This window comes from Chlorocebus sabaeus, chromosome 13 (assembly GCF_047675955.1).
Source record: "Chlorocebus sabaeus isolate Y175 chromosome 13, mChlSab1.0.hap1, whole genome shotgun sequence".
In the NCBI taxonomy this organism is placed as follows: domain Eukaryota; kingdom Metazoa; phylum Chordata; class Mammalia; order Primates; family Cercopithecidae; genus Chlorocebus; species Chlorocebus sabaeus.
The window spans coordinates 63,867,748-63,876,463 of NC_132916.1; the positions used below are offsets into that span (position 1 = coordinate 63,867,748).

General features: G+C 39.9%; 1 pseudogene; it reads left to right on the forward strand.

Moving 5' to 3' along the window:
• The first annotated feature begins 5,105 nt into the window (after positions 1-5,105).
• On the forward strand, positions 5,106-6,782 carry LOC103240280 (dnaJ homolog subfamily C member 7 pseudogene; annotated as a pseudogene).
• The last annotated feature ends 1,934 nt before the right edge of the window (positions 6,783-8,716 follow it).

Here is an 8,716-nt window from a genome sequence, read left to right on the forward strand (position 1 = left end):
TAAACACTCATAGTGACTGGGGTCTGGGTGGGTGGACGATGGTGGTGAGATGAGCTCTTTCGCTTAGGCTCCACTTCACAGTAAAGAGGAGTCACCTTTTCCTAAGCACATGAATTGGGGATGCGGTTGTTCATCCAAAGCAAAATTGGGGTATTGTTACCATCATGAGGAAGAGTGAATACCCTGGGGAAAAAGAACAAATATCCACCCTAAGGTAGAACTCAGATGTTCCAGCAGCAGAGCTGGTCAGCATTTGAGGTCAACAATCTCTAGACTGCTTCATGAAATTCTTTTTTCTGATATAGAACTTTAGAAAAGAAGGGTATAAATATCAGTTGAGATATTAAATACTGTCATATCATTGCTATGGACTAAGTTGCATTATCTCTCCTGTCACTCCCAATTCATATGTTGAAGCTCTAACTCCCAATATGATGGAATGTATTGTTGAGGATTTGGAGGTGATTAGGATTAGATGAGGTCATGAGAGTGGGATTAGTGGCTTTTTTGTTTTTGAGATGGAGTCTCGTTCTGTCACCCAGACTGGAGTGCAGTGGCGCAATCTTGGCTCACTGCAACCTCCACCTCCCAGGTTCAAGTGATTCTCCTGCCTCAGCCTCCTGAGTAACTGGGACTACAGGTGTGTGCCACCATGCCCTGCTAATTTTTTGTGTTTTTACTAGAGATGGGGTTTCACCATGTTAGCCAGGATGGTCTCGATCTCCTGACCTCATGATCCACCAGCCTTGGCCTCACAAAGTGCTGGGATTACAGGCGTGAGCCACTGCACCTCACCCTAGTGGCTTTTTAAGAAGTGGAAGAGTAAGAACTTTGACTCTCTGTCATGTGAGGACCCAGGGAGAAGGCAGTTGACTACAAGCCAGGCAGTAGATCCTCACCAGACACTGAATCTGTTGGCACCTTGATCTTGAACTTCCCAACCTCCAAAACTGTGAAAAGTAATGTCTCTGATTTAGTCACCCAATCTCTAATTTATTATAGTACCCCAAGCAGACTAATACAATTGTGTTCAGGAAATGAATAGTTCAAAGAACTTGTCTTCATAGCCCAGACATGCTTTTGATATATAAAGAGTTATTCTAGTAAAGGTCATCAAGTGTTTCTATTGGAAGAACATTCAAATGTAAAATGTTTGGCCAGGTGTGGTGGTGCACACCTGTAATCCCAGCACTTTGGGAGGCCGAAGCTGATGGATCACCTGAGTTCAGGAGTTTAAGACCAGCCTGGCAAACATGGTGAAACCCCGTCTCTACTAAAAATAAAAAATTAGCCGGGCGTGGTGGCACACACCTATAGTTCCAGCTACTCGGGAGGCTGAGGCAGGAGAATCGCTTGATCCCAGGGGGCTGAGGTTGCAGTGAGCCGAGATGGCACCACTATACTCCAGCCTGGGTGACAGAGACTTCGTCTCAAAAAAAAAAAAAAAGATTGTTTTTCAGTGTTCAGTATGTTTTCTCACATGCGTTTCTAGCAGTGATATCATATAACTCAATCTGTATCTTATGGACTACCACAAAGCATCTTGATTTGGAAATATATATACCTCATATTCGTATTGACAACATTATGCAATCATTTGGAAACATAATTTATGAGGAAACTAAAGGTACTGCATTTCAGCCATTTTGTCAACGAAGTCTCTACCTCAAGTAGTTCACTAATGAGGAGAGAGATTTATTTCTCAGTATCAAGTTTATGACATGAACATCTGTTTTACAGCCAATATTTACCTGGTTTTTTTTTTTCATCTTTAATTCTTGGACTTTAGATAAAAAGGACAAAGTAAATCACATAGTCAAATTGGCTCATTCCGCATAAGCTCAGAGAGGAGAGTTCTCTTTCAGAAAAATGATTTAATCTTAAATCTGTGTCTGAAAAAATATCATCTGTAAACTTTAGCTGGAAAATGTTCTAAGAATGTAGAGGTATTCCCCATGGTTTTGATTGTGTTCATCCTGAAAGATTCAATTTAATAAGAGAAAGGTTTGGGTCTTTTGAAAACAGTAAGAAAATCAATTATCAGAGTTTCCATTTTCTCTGGGCAATTTTCACCATTTCAGCATGCCCAAGAGAGAAATGACGTGTGATTTTGTTATGCTGAAGAATTTGGCAAGCCGGCTAATGGTCTTACTAAAAGTGAAGAAATCCCTTTGGTGGCAGATGCAGGAAGTTATGTCTGAATCATTTGGAACCATTGTAGAGAAGCCTTTGTTCCAAAAGAGATGTGTGGGGATTTTCTTGGGAAGAAAAGGTGTCTGAATATTCTTAAACCTCAAACAGATTTATCAAACTTGCTGCTTCATTTAATCCTTTGCCAAATGGGTTCATCTTTCATCCAACAGACTTCTCCCTAGCCATCTTCATCGTAAAAAAAGTCACCCTCAAAACTCATCTTGTGTTTCTTTCACTGCTGTGATGATGAAATCTGTCTCAAAAGAAGCACAGTGTTGACTTCATCATCTTAGAGGCTGTAACATACAGGTAAGGCTGTTACTTAGAAACATACTCTCAGAAAGGTTTTTTGGAAGTTTTTAGGGAGGGGGTGAAGAAGAACTAGGGAAAGGTAGATGGTGAATAGAATAACCTGAAGTCATGAGTCAAGGTCAACAGCAACAGTAAGTCAAAGCAAGATCTCTGAACATTAGTGAGAAAAAATAGAAATGGAATGAGACTACAGAGGAAAATGAGTAAATTTAGTATCCAGAAATACTCTTAATGGGAAGTTCTATTAGCTTGTCTCTCATCAGAGTTAGGTGAAGTAATAATCTCCAAAAGGTGGGGCTGTTACCTCTGCAGGCATTTAGAACTGGTCTGAACAAATCGGCTGCAAGATTTTTGTAGTGGAAGAATGCTGTAGAACGGAGCTGCGAAATCAAGTATAATTTCTCTGACTCCCTCTGACTTTCACTTAATTATGTACAGGAAGTTCAAAAATCCTGCTGCGTCTTTCTTGCCAATTTCAATACAAATTCTCCCTGGCCAGAAAACTGATCATTTGGTATATGACCTTTTTTTTTTTTTGGTTGATTCCTTAGGTTCTCCACAACATCATCTGACATTCTGCTACATAAATAGCTATAATTTTAAATAAAATGAGTCAAACACTAGTGTCAGGCATTTAAAGAGGCTCTCTCACCCTTTAAGATCACTATAATCCCTCTTTTACATAAGAGGCAATAATGCTCAGACTCTAAGCTAGTGAGTTGAAATGCAAACTCTGAACCATCTCATCAGACTAAAAAAGAGCATAGGTTTAGATTCAAATGAACTCTTGTGTGAATTCTGGCTTAGCATGCCTATTTCTTTCCCAATCTATTCTATAATCTCCTTTATCCTTGTAGTGGAATTATTTTAAATTCCATCTTGAGACCCTTGTCTGGGAGCTTATATGATTCACTCCATCACTGCCCAAACGAGATAGACCAGGCGACTGGATCCTCCTCTTAGTAGAGGTGGATGCTTTTTTAATGGATGTAAATGGATCAATCCATGACTTAATTGTGCATGAAATAGAGATTTTTAAAATTTTTCTATAACCAAATTCAATTTCTGTCATAAATGCTAAATTTCTACCTGGTAATGACAAATTTAATTCTTCTAATTCAGGATAAACCTAGCCAAATTAGGATTTTAAAGACAGTATTTCACGGTAAAATCATTCAATTTAGGCTTCTTCCCCCAAATTTCAATTATCCCAAGTGGCATCTAACTTTAGGGAGGTGTTATATGAATTAGGTAACCCCAAGTTATTTGCATTTCTTCTTTTCCTAAGAATGGAAGTAGCAAGGTATAAAGTGTTATAATAATAGTTAGTAATTTGCGAAGAGGTAAGACGATCTTACAGGAGTAAACCAGTTTGCTGGAAATCGGTATTTTCAGTTAAGGGCCAAAATTGTGTAGCATTAGCTCCCAGAAAGCCCCTGGAATTGTGCCAGCAGACGCAGCCATGAATTTGGCAGTGGCTGCTGTAGCCTTAAGGCAAGGTAGGTCTTTGCTACAGGATCAAAGGACAGACTGTAATAAGCTATGGAGTTTTGGTGCTTTCCTTGTAATTAAAGCTATTATGGAATCGGAATTTTATTTAGAAGCTTCTTTACTCCAATCAAAAAAGACAGTACATTCAATATTAGGACTTTACTGTCCTAATGAAGAGCAACTTCATTTGCTTTAAGAGCACTGCAAGATGGACAATTTTGTAAACACATGGAATTCTCCCAAAGTGGCCACTATAATTCCAAATCATCATTGGTGAAATAGTGCCAGTTTGTGAGATGTGTGCAGGCATTTGGGTAATAAAGAAGCAGGTGTCTGTACTGGCAGAAGTGCACACTTGAACTGAGATTACCCTTGGGCAAATGATCATGGTCAGTTGAATGTGTTGGTTCTGCGTTTTTTGTCTTGAGCCCCTAACCAGTGGTTGGCCACCCTTGACCAGAGACTTGATAATTTGTGGCCCTCAGCAGATAGAATTTTTGAATATTCTGTCTCTCATATTAAGTGTCAGTTGTAAACACAGAACAGAGGAAAAATGGACCTTGTACAGTTTTTGGTTGGTGACGTGAAGTAAATTTCATTTACTGGGGAACATCAGTTTGACAAACTTTTTATTAACAGCTTTGTTGAGGCCAAATTGACATACAATAAAATGCACGTAATTAAACAATAAACATTGAAAAGCTTTGACATTTTTTTGCATCCAGCATGACAATCAAGATAATGAAAATATGCATCATAAGTTTCCTCATGCCCCTTGGTAATACCGCCTTCTTCTCCCTGCTCCCCATACCTCTGAGTCCTCAAGCAACCACTGATCTGCTTTCTAACATGGTAGATTAGTTGGTGTTCTAGAATTTTACATACATGGAATATAGTATGCATTTTGAGAAAAAAATACATGTTTTTTCACTCAGCATAATCATTTTGAGATTCTTCCATGTTTTGTGTGAGTCAATAGTTCACTTTTTGCATTGATTTATATTCTGTTATATGGGCATACCAAAAATTGTTTATCCACTCACCTGAACATAAACATTGAAGCCTTTTTTTCCCCGGGTTTCTGCTGCTATAAATAAAGCTGCTATAAATGTTCAGCTACAAGTTTTGTGTATAGATATATGCTTTGTTTTCCTTTAAGTAAATATCTAGGAGTGGAATTGCTGCATCATATGGCAGGGATATAAGTAGCTTTTTAAGAAACTGTCAGTTGCTCCATTGTGCAATGTGGTAATGGCGGCAACAAAGCCAGGGCTGCTCCATGAAGAGGAAGCAAAGAGGGCTTGCCAGGACAGTGATGGAGAAGAACAAAAAGGGAGGATTGCCTCAATGAAAGGAGGGCAGCTCTGCCAGTTTGTAATTTAAAATACTGAAGCAGAGTCTTTGAAGCAACAAGGAAATGTACACTATGCCAAGGAAGATTACAACGAAGCTTGTAACTATTAGACAAAAGCCACAGATATGTGCCCTAAAAATGCTAGCTGTTATAGTAATAGAGCAGCCATATTGATGATGCTTGGAAGGTTTTGGGAAATGCTTGGAGATGCTTTCACAGTCAGTGAAATTGGCTTCCGGGGACATCTACGAGAGGGCAAGTGCCACCTCTCTCCAGGGAATGCCATGGCAGCACATTGCAGTTTTCAGAAAGCCCTAGAACCGGATCATAACAATGCTCACTCACAACAGGAGTTCACAAATGCTAATGCAGTTGTGGAATAGGAGAAAGTCACAGAAACAGGTTTTGAGAAGTGCGCTTTTCAGAAGGTTGTTTTCTGCGTGGACTATGCCCTAGAATTTGCTCCTGTCTGCCATCACTTCCATATCCCTCAAAGCAGAATGTTTAGCAATACCGGGTCATTATCCAGAAGCACAGTCTGCGGCCAGTGACATTTTATGAATGGATTCCACCAATGTGGATGCTCTGTATGTACGCGGTCTTTGCCTTTATTATGAAGATTGTATTGAGCAGGCAGTTGTTCAGTTTTTTGTACAGGCTCTCAGAATGACTCCTGACCATGAGAAAACCTGTGTTGGGTGCAGAAATGCCAGAGCATTTAACAGAAAGAAAGAAGACTGGAATAAAGCATTTAGGGAAGGAAATTACAAACTAGCTGATGAAATGGACACGGAAGCCCCTGGATAGACCTCAACAATATAAAAGTAATTGCTAAACTCTACTGAAACCGGGATACAGTTAATTCTGAGCTTGGGAAACTAGATGATGCAATAGACAGCTGCACAAATGCAGTGAAGCTCCTGACACTTACATAAAAGCCTGCTTGAGAAGAGCTCAGTGTTTGATGGACACAGAACAGTATGAAGAAACAGTGCGAGGCTATGAAAAAAGTATATCAGATGGAGAAAACAAAAGAGTACAAACAGCTCCTAAAAAATGCACAGCTGGAACCAAAGAAGAGTAAGAGGGATAATTACTACAAAGTTCTGGGAATGGACAAGAATGCCTCTGAGGACAAGATCAAGAAAGCTTATTGGAAACAGACCTTTATGTACCATCCACATCGGCATGATGGAGCCAGTGCTGGGGTTCAAAAGGAGGAGGAGAAGATCAAGGAAGTGGCAAGGTCTTTACCATCCTCTTTGATTCCAAGAAAACGATTCATTATCACAGTGGACAGGACCTGGATAAGGAGGACATGAATTTGGGTGATTTTGATGCAGACAATATCTTCAAGGTATTCTTCTATGGTCCTGCGGGCTTCAGCTTTGAAGCATCTGGTCCAAGGAGTTTCTTTCTTCAATTTGGCTAATGAAGGGCAACCATCCAGAATCCAGCAAATGCAGTCACTCAGTTTAAATATAATTAGTAGATCATTTCTATTGAGTGGAATATTTAAATCTCCAACCATAATTTGTCTGCCTCTCCTGTAGTTCTATCAGTTTTTGCTCGATGTATTTTATTATTAGGTGCATAAATGTTTAGATTTGTTTATGACCTCCCTTTGTCATTATGAAATAAACTTGAGAAATTTCATGTAATATTGTTTGCTGTGAAATCTATCATGTCTGATAGTAATATAGTCACTTCAACTTTCTTTTAGTTAAGGTTAGCAAGATTATCTTTTTCTGTCTTTTAACATCTAACGTGTGTGTTTGTGTGTGTGTGTGTGTGTGTGTGAAAATGAATAACACCAAAAGCACTGTCTTTGAGAAAATCAATAAAATTGGTCGATCTCTAGCTAGACTGATATATATATATATATTAAAAAAAAAAAAAAAAAAGGCCGGGTGCGTAGGCTCACGTCTGTAATCCCAGCACTTTGGGAGGCTGAGGCGGGTAGTTCACGAGGTCAGGAGATCGCGACCATCCTGGCTAACACGGTGAAACCCCGTCTCTACTAAAAATATAAAAAATTAGCTGGGCGTGGTGGTGGACGCCTGTAGTCCTAGCTACTCAGGAGACTGAGGCAGGAGAATGGCGTGAACTCGGGAGATGGAGCTTGCAGTGAGCCTAGATTGCACCACTGTACTCCAGCCTGGGCGACAGAGCAACTCCATCTCAAAAACAAAAAAACCAAAAACCTCTCTCTATATATATGTGTGTGGAGAGAGTACATTTCTTATATGTGGCATATAGTTTGGTCTTCTTTTTCTTTTTCTTTTTGAGACGGAGTTTCACCTCTTGTCCAGGCTGGAGTGCAATGGAGCAATCTCAGCTCACCACAACCTCCGCCTCCTGGGTTCAAGCAATTCTCCTGCCTCAGCCTCCCAAGTAGCTGGGATTACAGGCATGTACCACCATGCCCAGCTAATTTTGTATTTTTAGTAGAGACAGGGTTTGGTCAGGCTGGCCTTGAACTCCCGACCTCAGGTGATCTGCCAGCCTCGACCTCCCAAAGTGCTGGGATTATGGGTGTGAGCTGCTGCACCCAGCCTGTGTTTCTTATCTATTTGACAGTCTCTGCCTTTTAACTGAGATGTTTTGACAAAGTTATATTTAATGTGATAATCGATAGATTTAAGTCTGTCATCTTGCCATTTGTCTTCTGTTTGACACATCTCTTCCTTTTCTTCCCTTTTCCTCATGTCTTTGGTTGAAGGACTTCCTTTCACATTTCTTTCTTTTTTTTTTTTTTTTTTTTTTTTTTTTGAGATGGAGTCTTGCTCTGTTGCCAGGCTAGAGTGCGGTGGTGCGATCTCAGCTCACTGCAATCTCTGACTCCCAGGTTCAAGTGATTCTCCTGCCTAAGCCTCCTGAGTAGCTGGGATTACAGGTGCGCACCACCAAGTCCAGCTAATTTTTGTGTTTTTAGTAGAAATGGGGTTTCACCATGTTGGCCAGGATAGTCTTGATTGCCTGACCTTGTGATCCACCCACCTTGGCCTCCCAAAGTGCTAGGATTACGGGCATGAGCCACCACGACCAGCCTGACATTTCTTATAGAGCAAGTCTGTTGGTGATAAATATTTTCAGCTTCTGTATATGTGAAAGAGTCTTTATTTCACCTTAGTTCTTGAACATAATTTTGCTTGGTATAAAATTCTAGTTTGACGGTTTAATAATTTGTTCGTCAGTACATTAAAGACGTTGTGTCACTGTCTTCTCACTTGCATTTTTTCTTATAAGAGATTTGCTATCATTATTATCTTTGTTTCCCTGTATGTATTGTGATGTTTTTCTCTGGTTTACAATGTTCTATCACTGGTTTAATTTAATTAAGATGTGCCTTAGTGTAATTTTCTT